Consider the following 12,716-nt stretch of genomic DNA (forward strand, 5'->3'; position numbering starts at 1 on the left):
AAACATTGTTTAACATGACAAAGGAAACTCCTACACAACTTTAGCATCAAGTAAAAGATTGATAAATTTGACTACATTCAAGTTAAAATATTCCGTGCATCACACTGATAATAAGAGAGTAAAACCTTAAGCCACAGAACAGCTTTGTAGCACCTATAACCAACAAAGGACTCAGATCTAGTGTATATAAAATCTCCTAAAAATCAATACAGAAAAGACTACTAATCGATAAGTGGTTAAGCGAATTAAGCAGGCACTTCACAGGAGGGAGTCACAAGCTAGCCAATAAACACAGAGAGGTTCTCAACTTTATTATTCACCAGGGAAATGAGCAGAGTGGTGGGACGTGCCTGCAAAAGTCGGACTCAGGAAACTGAGGCAGGTGTGCCCTGAACAGTATGACACAATCATCTCAAAACAAACTCAACCAACCAACCAAAATCAAAGAAACAAACTCCCAAACAACCATCCCACTACAATGTTAGAGAGAGTACTACACGTCTGCCAGATGGCTAAAATATTGCTAATACTAAAAGGCATATTCTGTTTGTGGGAGTACAAACTGGTCCAACCATTTGAGAAAACTAGCAATGTCTATTAACACTGGATATATGAATACCACACACCTCAAAAGCTCTACTCTCTGGTACAGAGCCAACAGAAATAGAAGATTATCAATCATCAATAGGCATGTTCTGATATGCTCACTGCAACACTATTTATAACAGGAGACAATCGGGAGAGTCTTAAATGTCCACCAAAATGAATATTCAAACGATGGCATGTCCATACATTAGACCACCAGGAAACCATGGAAATGATCCAACTGCAACAGTGTGCCATAAGATGAGTGGGAACGAACTTCTGGGGACACCAGCAGGGTTCTATTTCTTCCCTGGATGATGGGGATGCTGGTGTTATCTCATGAGTGTTCACCGAGCTGTTCTGTTTCACGAACTTTCCTATATGCACTATGTTTTGCAAATTTAAACGAAGTTGTAAGGACAGCAAAGTGAGCTCAGCATGGAGAACGAGGAATTCCACTGATGCCGCCCCCTCTCATACCTCCCCCAGGGCTGCTGGATCTGGAGGTGGAGCCACTTCACGGAATGTCTAGGGATGAAGGACGGTGTGTATGGAGATGAAGCACAGAAATTCCCCAAAGCATAAAACTTTAATTATATCCCAGAAAAACTTCAAGAAGGCAAGCTGACCCCTTGATGTAAATTACAGAAGCTGGTGCAGTTTCATCACACAGGTAAACCGTGATTTTTTTGCTTCACATGTGTACATTTTCCTTGTGTGTGTGCACATATATATGCTGAGTATGCATACATATGCATGCATGTGAGGATAGAGGGTAACTTCGAGTGTTCCCTTCTATTGCTCTCTACATTATTTATTGTTATTGTTATTATTAGTTTGAGACTGAGTCTCTCACAGAACCTAGAGCTTATCGATTCAGCGAGGTGGCTGGTCAGCAAGCCCTTGGATCCCTACCTCCCTAGGGCTGGGATTACAAGGACAAGCCACTGTGCCTGGCTTTTTCCATGGGTGCATGCCTGTGCAGCAAGCATTGTCAGTGGAACCATGTCCCCAGCCCCTTCTGCTTCTCTTGATAAACAAAGGCTTAATATTTTATCTTTAAAGAAACTGTGAGATCAATTTTCACTTTCTGGAAAGTAGCCTCATATGTAAAAAGGAAGAGATGGGAAGCACTGGGTGGCCAGAAGTAAGCTCAGAAGAAGCATTAAAAATGATTTCATGCCAGGCAGGTGTTCTTTTTTGGTGGTACTGAGTACACCAATCTCATGGCCTTGCACATGCTGGGTGGGCAATTTGCCTCCTGAGTTTCTTCCCCCAGCCAAGAATGGGTTTCAGAGACAGTTCTCACAGACGGATGACTGACAGAACATCTTTGCTTACAGACGGAAGATCCAGGGCAAGCCTCTCAAGGAGGAGTACCTGAGGCCCAGCTGGAGGATCAACTACGTGTTCAATCAATTTAGATGCCATCCTGAAAGATGCTTGGGACATGGTGCCTGGAAATGAGCATTTTCATGCCTCTTGGCAATCAAAAGCTAAGAAGAACTGTCTGAGAAGAAACCCAAGGCCAGTGCAGGTGTCCAGGGAGACCGAAGACATCGTTCAAAACAAAAAATGCTGGCTGGGAATTTAATGATCCCAGCGCTGTGTTAGCCAAGTGACATTGGACGCTAACATGAACAGGTCTGTACTATGAGGCCTTTGCTTTGCAGACGCAGTAGGGGCTCTGAGGAGGTCTCTGTTGGTACTAATGGGACTCAGAAAATGGGGCCTGGGGAGCCCAGGTCAGCCTCAGACCACTCCACACTGGAGTGAGAGAATTGGGTACACAGTGATGGATTTGAAAGTTCATCCCTGGGGGTAAGCTCTACATTTTCCACAAGTAACCAACCTAATTCTGGGTTGTTGCAGGTGTGAGCTTATGAAAATTATTGCTTTCTGGGGGATCTCCACAGTCAGCTAGGTGTTCAAGGTCACCACCAGTCATCATGTGACCTTTCCACGTGATCTGACAGGGATCTGAATACATGCTGATGCTGTGACTATCTGTTGACTAGGTAACTCTGTGATTTAAGGCCACCCCCTCCCCCGCCGCCTGCAGAGTCCTTGTACAGTCAGGGTGGGAATGCATCATTCATAGATGAAAGAATGCAGGAATGTGGGCACAGCTGGTTAAGAAGCGACGCTGCCCTGATGGAGACTTCTCTGCATGTGCAGGGCTTGATGAGGAGGCTAGTGAACCCTCTCCTGTGGCTATCTGGATGTCATCTTGCCATGGGGGCATGTGATCTTTCCGCCACTCATCTTCACTGGTTCAGCCCCAGTCTGACCTGACCTTATTACTTCTGGAATTGCTTTTTTCTGTTTCAACTCATGTCTACATTTAAGATGAGACATCCTTCAAGAACAAAAGTCAAACTCACATGGAAATGTCAGGGGAGAGTGCATGGGCAATGGTGACTTCTGTCAACACCAGCCAAGGTGAGACTTGACAGTGGCCCTGGGGATGGGCAGGAGAAACATGAGTGTAGCTTAGGGGAAGACGTGGAAATATTCGCCCTTGGGGCCAGAGGCGGCAGCTTTCTATAACTCACGTCTAAATCAACACGGAAGAAATTTTAGGTGATAGAAAATGCACCTGAGAAGAGAAGAACGCTAAATAAAACATTTTTAGGGCTTCCATCTGTTTCGATGAAGCTCCTGGAGGTGGAAGACAGCCCAACTTAATATATGAGTAGCCATAAAAAAGGACTAAGACTGCCGTGCTTTTGAAAAATGCCCTCACCCCACACTTTCGATGAATAAAGGGGCTGGCTGCCAACTCTACTGCCAGCTTTAGCTTGTGAGTCAAGTTGGATCTTTTAATTAAAAATTTATAATGTAATAATAATACTTAAACTCACATTGCACCCTTCCCCCAGGAAGCTCAAAGAATCTTCTTAATGTCAAATTATTCATCTTTTATAGCAATCCTGGTTAGGCCTATGGGAGCCAAAATATTTTAGTAAGTACTTTTTTTTAAAAGTGCTTCATGGATGAATTATTATTATTTTTTTTTCTTTTTGGCATGCTGCAAGGAACTCGGACAAAGAAGGGTTAAACATGCAGTCATAGCAAGTCAGGGTCATCCTGGGAACAGCTCTCCTACGTTCTACTCAATCTTTGGGTTATGACCAGGCAACTAGGTAACAGGGACATCCAGTCAGAAAGCACAAATGGAAGGGATTCCTGGACCTACCTGGAGAGCTTTCAGAAATGCCCCCCGAGCTGTGGGAGAATATCTCCTCCAAATGGAAATGATCAAGGGAATGAAACTTCCAGGGTATAGGAGTTACAAGAACTGGAGTTCCTTGGAATGGTCTCCATTGGGAATCTCCAGCTGCTTGCATCTATCTACCATTTCTCAAGGTACCATTATATTCCTTCTCAGGTCTTTGATGGAATTAAAGACTAGCAGTTATAGTTACAACTTAGTATATATATATATATATTATCTTAGAACATATTAAGTATTAGATTCAGGTTCTTTAGGATAGGACACCTTTTGGAATGATCTTTGTAACATGCCATTTACCTATGCTCTATACTTCTCTGGATTTTAGTATGTGTTTCTTGCTTGATATTGTTCGCATTGGTTGTAGTTCCATCTTATCTAGGTCATTATCCCTCATTATTCCTGGACAATATTTGATAACCATTCCTTTATATATAGTCTTGTATTAGGTTAGAATCTTCTTATTTAGACAAAAAGGGGGAGATGTAGTGGGTAGCCATTCCAGCTTTGATCTGGAAGTTCCAACCCCCATTGAGGCTTCGGCAACTGTCATGCCTACAAGGCGGGGCCAAAGGAGGACCCTGGAGACCTGAGATCAAGATGGGCCAGCGCTCACTCTGTTCCTGGACCCTAGATGGTGGAAATTGACCAAGCAGAGCTCCAGAGAACACCGCTGGACTGCGATACACCTTCCCCAGACCCCGCGACCTACCTATCCCTTCATTTATAAGTTACCCACTAAATAAATCTTCCTTTTAACTACGTGGAGTGGCCTTAATAATTTTGCCAATACCCACAACCAGGGACTTTCAAAATGCTTATTAGACCCCAGCTCTGTTTTTTATTAAGTTCCCCAGGTGACCTGGCAGGCAGCCTGGGCGACATACCTCCAGAGAAAGTACAAGCCTGGAAGTCACTGGGACAATGGCCCATCCTCTCCCAGCTTGCTCACTGGGCACAGTGTGTAACTCACTTAATGCTCTCACAGGCCTCTGTCTGACAAACTGATACTCTGATGGCAAGAATGGTCTCCAAGGAACTCTGCTAAACACTACAGAAAATAATTTCTCTTCCCTCACACAAAGTTGTAGGACACTACATCCCTGAGTAAGAGGCTCTCGGGACTTCTAAAGGAGAAAATCACCTGGGATGTTTCCAGTTATCTTTCTTAAGAATCAGATTCCTTGGCCCTATCCCTAGCACTCTGGTGAGGGAGGCCTGAATAGGTATTTACAACAGGTTCTGAGGCGGGGATCCTTGGTCACATTTTAAAAGCCAGTACTCTGTAGGAAACTGGTCCTTACCAAGGATGCTGACAGGATGAAGCCTTCCTAAGGGGTATGGCCATTAACATGTATGTCATCCCTCTATCTCCAGTCAGAAGAAGGGACCCTGGCCAGGTGGGTTGAATGAGCTGAATGTCCTGGAAAACAGAGATGATCCCATCCCTGCCACTGCCCAAGGTTCCACAGAGAATCCAGTTCCTCTGAGCTTCTGCATTCTCATCCAGAAATCAAATGCCAGAGCCGCCATGCCGGCCTACTGTACTCCCTGAAGAACACGGCGAGCATCCATCATAGCACCTAGCTACTGATGAACACACTCCGCATCCAGCGTCCATTGAAGAAGATACTGGGTATTCAGCACCCATTGAAGAGAACACAGTGAATCTAGAACAGCACCTGGCCCTTGAAGAACACCCTATGCATCTAACATAGCACAGCACCCTGTGTACACAGGACTTACCCCCTTAGAACGGTGCAGTCTCCTTGGGGGAGAGGAGAACAAAGGTACTGCACCAGAGCAGGCCTACGAGCCAGAGATGCGCAGCGTGCAGGAGTGTGTGGAGGACACTGCTTTGTGTCCTGGTGACCTGGGGGTAGAGGTAGATTCCAGATCGCCTGTCCGGCTGTCACTGCTCATCTTTGTCAGCATTCCCAACGTGCATGATCTGGAACTGGTAACTCCTTTCACAACCCTCGATAACCCAGACTCAGCTGAACTCACATCATTAATTGGGTCAAAGCAATGATAAGGCGTGTGCTGAGGTGACCAGAGTTACAGGGGGAAGACATGCTCTGTGGGAAAGACTAGAAGTGGACGGCATGAAACCCAAATATTAGTCAAAGAGGCCAGGGCAAAGCCAGCACTCCCCCCAAAGAGCTCCCTGTGACTGTTCACAGGGACACCAAGAATCATCCCCAGGCCACCTGTGGAGGGCTGGCGGGGGGGGGGGGGGGGGAGCCTCAGAAGCAGGTAGCTGCAGAAGACCACCATCTAACAAGAGCAGGGAGGAAGCAGAACCCTGGGTCCTCTTCTCACACCTCAGGGGTGAGAGCTGCCTACTCAGATATGCAGACAATGGTTACACAACAGCCTTTCCACACACCTGCAGGGTGCCACAGCATGCCACCTGCCGAGGCGGCTTCTAGACTGAGGGCTCCCTCCCTTCGAAGGCACTGAGACAAGAACAAGGTTGTTCTTTGAGGAACAAAAATCTGGAGGAGCTGGAGAAATAGCACAGCATCCTTAAGAGCACAGGCTGCTCTTGCTAAGGACCCAGGTTGGGTTCCCAGCACCCACACAGTGGCTCACAGTCACTCATCTATAACTCAAGTTCCGGGAGGTCTGATGCTTTCTTCCTGCCTCAGAGGTAGGAAGACCCACATGACGCGCAGACATATCAGACATACATGTAATTTCAACATAAAATAATTTAACATTTATTTTTGAATTTTTAAATACACATAAAACAATTTGAAAAAACTTCCCGGATCACACATTTCCCTCCATACTGTGGCCCTCAATGCCACCTTTAAGCTTTGCTCTTGAAATAGCACTGGAGGCTATGCCTGGGGTTTGGGGCAGGAGGTTGTGGTGACTGATGCTGGGGGCAGGGGCTTCTGGGTAGACAGTTCTCTGAGGCTGCAATTCTGGTGTGGTTTAAACCATGTTTTTCTACTCCTCTTCAGCTGCGAGGAATTGACTGGCCACCTGGAGAGGAATCACTGCCTGAAAAGCCTTCCTCTCAGACAGGTCCTCTGAAACAAGGCGTGCTCTGCGGAACACGGTACATCCATGTAAGGCCTCTTAATAGCATCGTGCTGGGATTAAGAGGACTGTCACTGTCCTCATAAACCATCTGGGCACTTGCTAAGGAAGACGCATTGGGACAAGCTGTCTTCTAGAGCTGGGGACTCCAGGGTCACCAGCATCCTTTTTTTTTTCTTAATAGGTATTTATCAAAAACTGACAGGAATGTGATGCCCAAGGAGACCAGGGGCCGTTCTCCAAACTGCTCAAGGAAGCTGGCTGGGGAGGACACGGAAAGCTCCCCTACTCCCTCACTGAGGAGAACTCAAATACTAATTTCATAAAAATTTAACTTTGCAGTGTTCAGGTCTCTCCTTCCCAAAGCAGCTACTCCAGATAGGGGGGCACTTAAAAGAGAAAAGAAAGCTGTGTGCCCCTCACCTGTGCTGACTACACCCAAAGATGTCCTGAGGACACCCCGCCCCCACCCAGATGATGACGTTCCCGCTACACAGATCTGACTTGGAAAGCTTCATAAACGCCCTTCCTGGTGAGGAGACTCCTAAAGGGCTTCAGTACTGGGCAGTGTTGGCTCACAGTCTAAGGGAGCTTGTCAATGCAGAAACTGGCTGCAACTAGTTATTTAGTCCTCTGCTTAAAACATAGCAAAAGCTTCTGTCTAGCTCGAATTGAAGGGTCCAGAAAAAAAAAAAAAAAATATATATATATATATATATATATATATATATATATATATATAAATTATAAGCTTGAGAGATGAAAGCTGACAGTCATCACTCTAAAGGTTAACTGCTAGCAATGGCTGTCTGCTTTACAGCCAGCTCCTCTGTCAACAGCCAGGGGTTAACTTTTAACCCCTTATAGCCAACAACTGCCTGGACCAAAGTTAACTTTTAATAGTTGTTCTACGTGACTCCTGGCATGCACCCCGTGCCTGATACTATAAAAGGCCAGTACACGCCTCCATGGCCACAGCCCCAGAATTCCAACGTTGGCTGTGGTCTCAGCTAGCTGATAAGCTTTTGTGCCCGAGGTGTTTTTTGTTTTGTTTTGTTTTATTTTAATTTTTATTTTTCTGGAATAAAGTTTGCTTCTGGTTTAATAGACTTTGGTGGTCTGTCCCCCATTATTGCGTGACCCCAAACCCAACAGAATAACCAATGCATGAGGGCAAAGTACGTTCTGTAGCCCAGCAGCAAAAGATGCTTAATCAAGGAAATGTGCTGTGGATACCATTCTGTATAAATAAAACACTGATTGGCCAGTGGCCAGGCAGGAAGTAAAGGCAGGACAAGGAGAGAGGAGAATTCTGGGAAGTGGAAGGCTGAGTCAGCAAGTCACTGCCAGCTGCCGCCATGACAAGCAGCATGTGAAGATGCCAGTAAGCCATGAGCCATGTGGCAAGGTATAGATTTATGGAAATGGATTAATTTAAGCTATAAGAACAGTTAGCAAGAAGCCTGCCACGGCCATACAGTTTGTAAGCAATATAAGTCTCTGTGTTTACTTGGTTGGGTCTGAGCGGCTGTGGGACTGGCGAGTGACAGAGATTTGTCCTGACTGTGGGCAAGGCAGGAAAACTCTAGCTAAGAAATGTTTCCAGTGATGCTGACAATCAACAGACCCAGCAGGATAGAGGCTGAGCTTCCTCCCCTCCCCCCACTTCCCCTCCTCTGTCCATTTGTTCATAGAATGGATAGGAGCCAAAGTGATTGTATTTTAGTTCTGGGCTATTTTACTTATAAAATATACCTTTCTTTTTTTTTTAATGGGTCTTACCACACAGATCAAGTTAGTCTAGAACTTTCAATCCTCCTGCCTCAGCCCAAAGCATGCACACCAAAGTGAGAGCCAGCCCAGAGCTGACTCCAGTTGTCTGTCTGTGCCTGGATATTTGTGTTTAGCCTGTGTCTCTAAACCCAATTCACATAAGGCTAATTTTATTTCACCCTTTCTTCACAGGAAAGGATGTTACCCCCAGGAAAGTGTCCCAAATTAGACCCAGCTGGGTGGTTTGGCCAATGCAGAGGCCCAGCTGGTGGCGGGCACCCTGACCTCACAGGTCTGCAATGTCTTTGACCAATTTCAGAATGTCCATGCCGCTACCGAATGCTTTCACCCAGGCTCCAGGTCCCAATGGCTAGAGTGGCCCTTGGATGACGGCTCAGAGAAAAATCCATACTTCTCAAGTGGGAGATTCAGGTGCCGAGAAGAATCCATTCCCTGTAATGTCAGCTAGGCAGACCCTGGCTGCCAGTGACCTTCCCTGAGACAAGCAGTTTAAACTAGAATGTAGGGAAAGAGCTGGTGCACGTTAGGGTAGGGAGTAACGAGGTGGGAATCCAAGGGACTGCCCAGAGGACTCGTGCCTAATTTGTTGTACAGCACATGACATCAATACTTCTGCAGAGCACAGCACAGCTGGTGGGCACCAAGAGTCAAGGCGACTTAAAGATGTAGAATCTGCTTCTCAGCCAACACAGACATGTTGGTACATGTTTGTGCTCCCAGCACTTTTGGGGTGGAGGCAGGAGGATCAGAAGTCCAAGCCTATCCTTGGCTACACAGCAAATTCCAGGCCAGCCTGGGATATAGGAGACTCTGTCTCAAACAAATGTTTGCTCCTCAGACGGAGCTGGTAAGGAGCTGGTAAGCAGGGTAAAGGACTCTGTGGAGAGCAGTGAGGGTCACGGTGACGAGCCCCGAGGCCAGATCTGGTCCGACTGTCACTAAACTCTGATAGAAAGCCAGGGGACTCTTTCCTTCTTTGAGGCTGTTTGTCTGCCAAACTGCTTAAATTAGGAGACTCCCATGAGTCCCTCAACTCCAACTTGGATTGTGTCACCTGCTGTAACAATGTGCTCTTATGCCTGATTAGAATGGGCTTTTGCGACATGATAAAGGTCAGCCACAACGCTGCCAGGCAAAGCATCCTGGCTGAGTGTGACAGGGTGGGTAGAAGCCATGTTTACACTGTAAATGTGGAAATGTAGATAAACGTCCAGAACAGCAAACTTACAAAGCAAATTATTTGGGAGAACAGACACTCTTCCCATCAGCCCTCTTTCCCTCCCTCCCCTCTATGCTCTCTGAAGCCCTTTCCACTCTGCATGGACACACAGACTAGCTGACCTAAAATAAAACACAGATGTTGGTCCAGAAGGCCACATCCAGATGGACTTTCAGGAAGAGAACCCCTACAGAGCTGAGGGGTTCCCACTCCTGTCTCATTGTAAGCTCTTGTGCCCCCGAAAAGCTCTATGCAATCCTGAGCCCTGGATGATGGAGATGTTGCCTCCATGGCCCTTAGGCTGCCTTGAGCAAGCCTGTTCCTCCACTGCTTCTGTCTTGTTGGTTTTCAGTAGAGCGGAAGCAGTTCCTAATGATTCCCATAACATTAGGATTACCTTCGGTTCTGTGACTTCCTCATACGCTGTGTGACCTTGAGGAAGTGATGAGCCTCTCTGAGTCTCAGCCACCCAAACAGAAAATGGGAACATAAATCATCATTATCTCCATGACAAAACTCAGCCTTCTGGCAAGGCAGCAAATTAATTCAACAGCTCTTACTAACCACCCAGCATAAATGTGAAGCACTCAGCTAGGGTTATTTACAAAGCAGGAAAAAAAACAATCTCCATGGCGTAGACCTCACCCACCACCTTCTCCATGAGCCGTGCAGAATAAAGGGCCAGGGAGATAACACAGTGGTAGAGAACTAACCTAGCATGCCTGAGGCCCTAGGTTCAAATCCCCGGAACCAAAAAAATAAATAAAGAACACCAAAGACATCAACAATGACATTTTCCACCATCGAGGCACAACAACCATCTTTGCACACAAACGTCCCAAAGGTAAGTAGTGCCACCACCAAGTTCAAATAAACATCCCACTTTGCCTAAGCTGGCAGTCTGTTCTTCCAAGCGTTCCCAAACATTGCTTACCACTCAACACCGTGACCAGAATGCAGATCTGGACCGTCCTTTAGGGAGTCAAGGTCTGGCTTCAGTTTGCAAGGGGGGGGGGGGCGTGCAGAGTCAGGACACTGTCCCATCACTTTAGACTGTACCTTCTCCATGGGTCTTGGCACACAAGAAGCCCCCATCCAAGGAGACTGCTCAACACCTGGAATTATCTCCACAGCACACAGGGCTGGCGCTCATTTTAAAGTTGCTAAACTGCTTTTGTTTTGCCCAAGAAGATGAAACAAGAGAAGGCCTTCATTTCTGGGCAATATCTGGGGCCCGTGTTCTCCTTTACTTTGTCAGCTCATGCTCCTGGGTACGAGGCATCTCAGGCCACAGGTCTTGGCAGGGTATATAGACATGAACCAAATCAACTTCCAGTTCAGGCGAATTTTTCAGAGAGCACAGCTCACATGGGATCCATGCATGAGGGAATAGTGAATTTATTAGTGAGTACTTTAAGGGCAAGACACCATTCTTGCTCACCCTTTGCAATTTCCATATGAAAAAGCATAATAAAAAGTGCTTGTCAGATTAAATCAGTTTAAAAGTTTCATAAAGCGGGGCTGGGGAGATGGCTCAGTGGGTAAGAGCAAGCACTGCTCAGGCAGAGGCCCTGAGTTCAGTTCCCTGCACCATGCTGGTATGTTGGTGTGTAACTCCCGCTCCAGGGGATCCAACACCTCCAGCCTCCCCAGGCACTGGCTCTCACATGCATGTACTCGCCCACAGACCCACATGCACACATGCAATTTTTTTTTTTAAAGTTTCAGCAAGGAAGTACACATTATTAAATCACAGTGCTCCTTTACATCTTATCATAAAATCTTCTCCCCAAATAACCTCAAAAATGAAGAGAAACAGAAGCCGGCTCCTAATGAGCTCCAGCATTAGCAGAGCAGGGACACACTAGGGCCGCGCCTCCTGGAGGTTAGGGGTTTGAGTTAATTTCTGATCCATGCCTATTCCAACTTCAGCCTCGCTGATCCTGGGAGACTCATAATCAATCTCTTAGCACTCCAATTAATTAAACAATTCATTTTTCATAACCCTAAACATTGTCTACCGAGCAAAAATAAAACAAAACAAAATGAAACGGAAAAAGCCCATGAGATTGTTGCAGCCAGTGGATTTGGGCTAGCTGCCAGAAGTCAGTGAGTGTTCTGCATCAGCAAGAGATCCAGGGGTCACTGCTAGGAAGGGCCGTCTATGATGTCAATCCACTCTCCCCGCCGTAGCTCCTTGAACGAGTCACACCAAACACTGGGCTTCAAAGTAGTAGTTGATTTGGCCAGGTGGCAGTGACACACCCCTTAATCCCAGCACTCGGGAGGCAGAGCCAGGCAGATCTCTGTGAGTTTGAGGCCACCCTGGTCTACAAAGTGAGATCCAAGACAGGTACCAAAACTATACAGAGAAATCCTGTCTCCAAAAAATAAATAAATAAATAAAAATAAAAAAAGTAGTAGTTGATTCCGAGTCACATCCCACCTTTTATATCACCAACTGTACAAAAATATTAACTACATTCTTCACCCTAACAGGGGAGTGAGTGCTGAACTGCAGCCTGATAGCAAAGTGCTCTATGTCATCTGAGTGTTCTCTTGCCCGGGCCGAAATGGTGATAAATTGGATGGTAACTGACAGGGAAAGAGGACTATTCAAACTCATCTTGTAGACTAGACCAGCCCTGGGACTGATGCCTCTAGAGTACCCATGGCCCTCTTCCCTAAGAGTCACATCCCTGTAGATGAGACCAATGCCTCTAGAGTACCCGCGGCCCTCCTCCCTAAGAGTCACATCCCTGTAGATGAGACCAATGCCTCTAGAGTACCCGCGACCCTCCTCCCTAAGAGTCACATCCCTGTAGATGAGAC

General features: G+C 46.4%; 1 protein-coding gene across 1 annotated transcript in view; it reads right to left on the bottom strand.

Moving 5' to 3' along the window:
- Nucleotides 1-12,716, bottom strand: part of Susd4 (sushi domain containing 4) — a 130,515-nt gene that overhangs the window by 51,874 nt on the left and 65,925 nt on the right. The window lies entirely within an intron of this gene.

The sequence above is a fragment of the Peromyscus eremicus genome, chromosome 15 (genome assembly GCF_949786415.1).
Source record: "Peromyscus eremicus chromosome 15, PerEre_H2_v1, whole genome shotgun sequence".
In the NCBI taxonomy this organism is placed as follows: Eukaryota; Metazoa; Chordata; class Mammalia; order Rodentia; family Cricetidae; genus Peromyscus; species Peromyscus eremicus.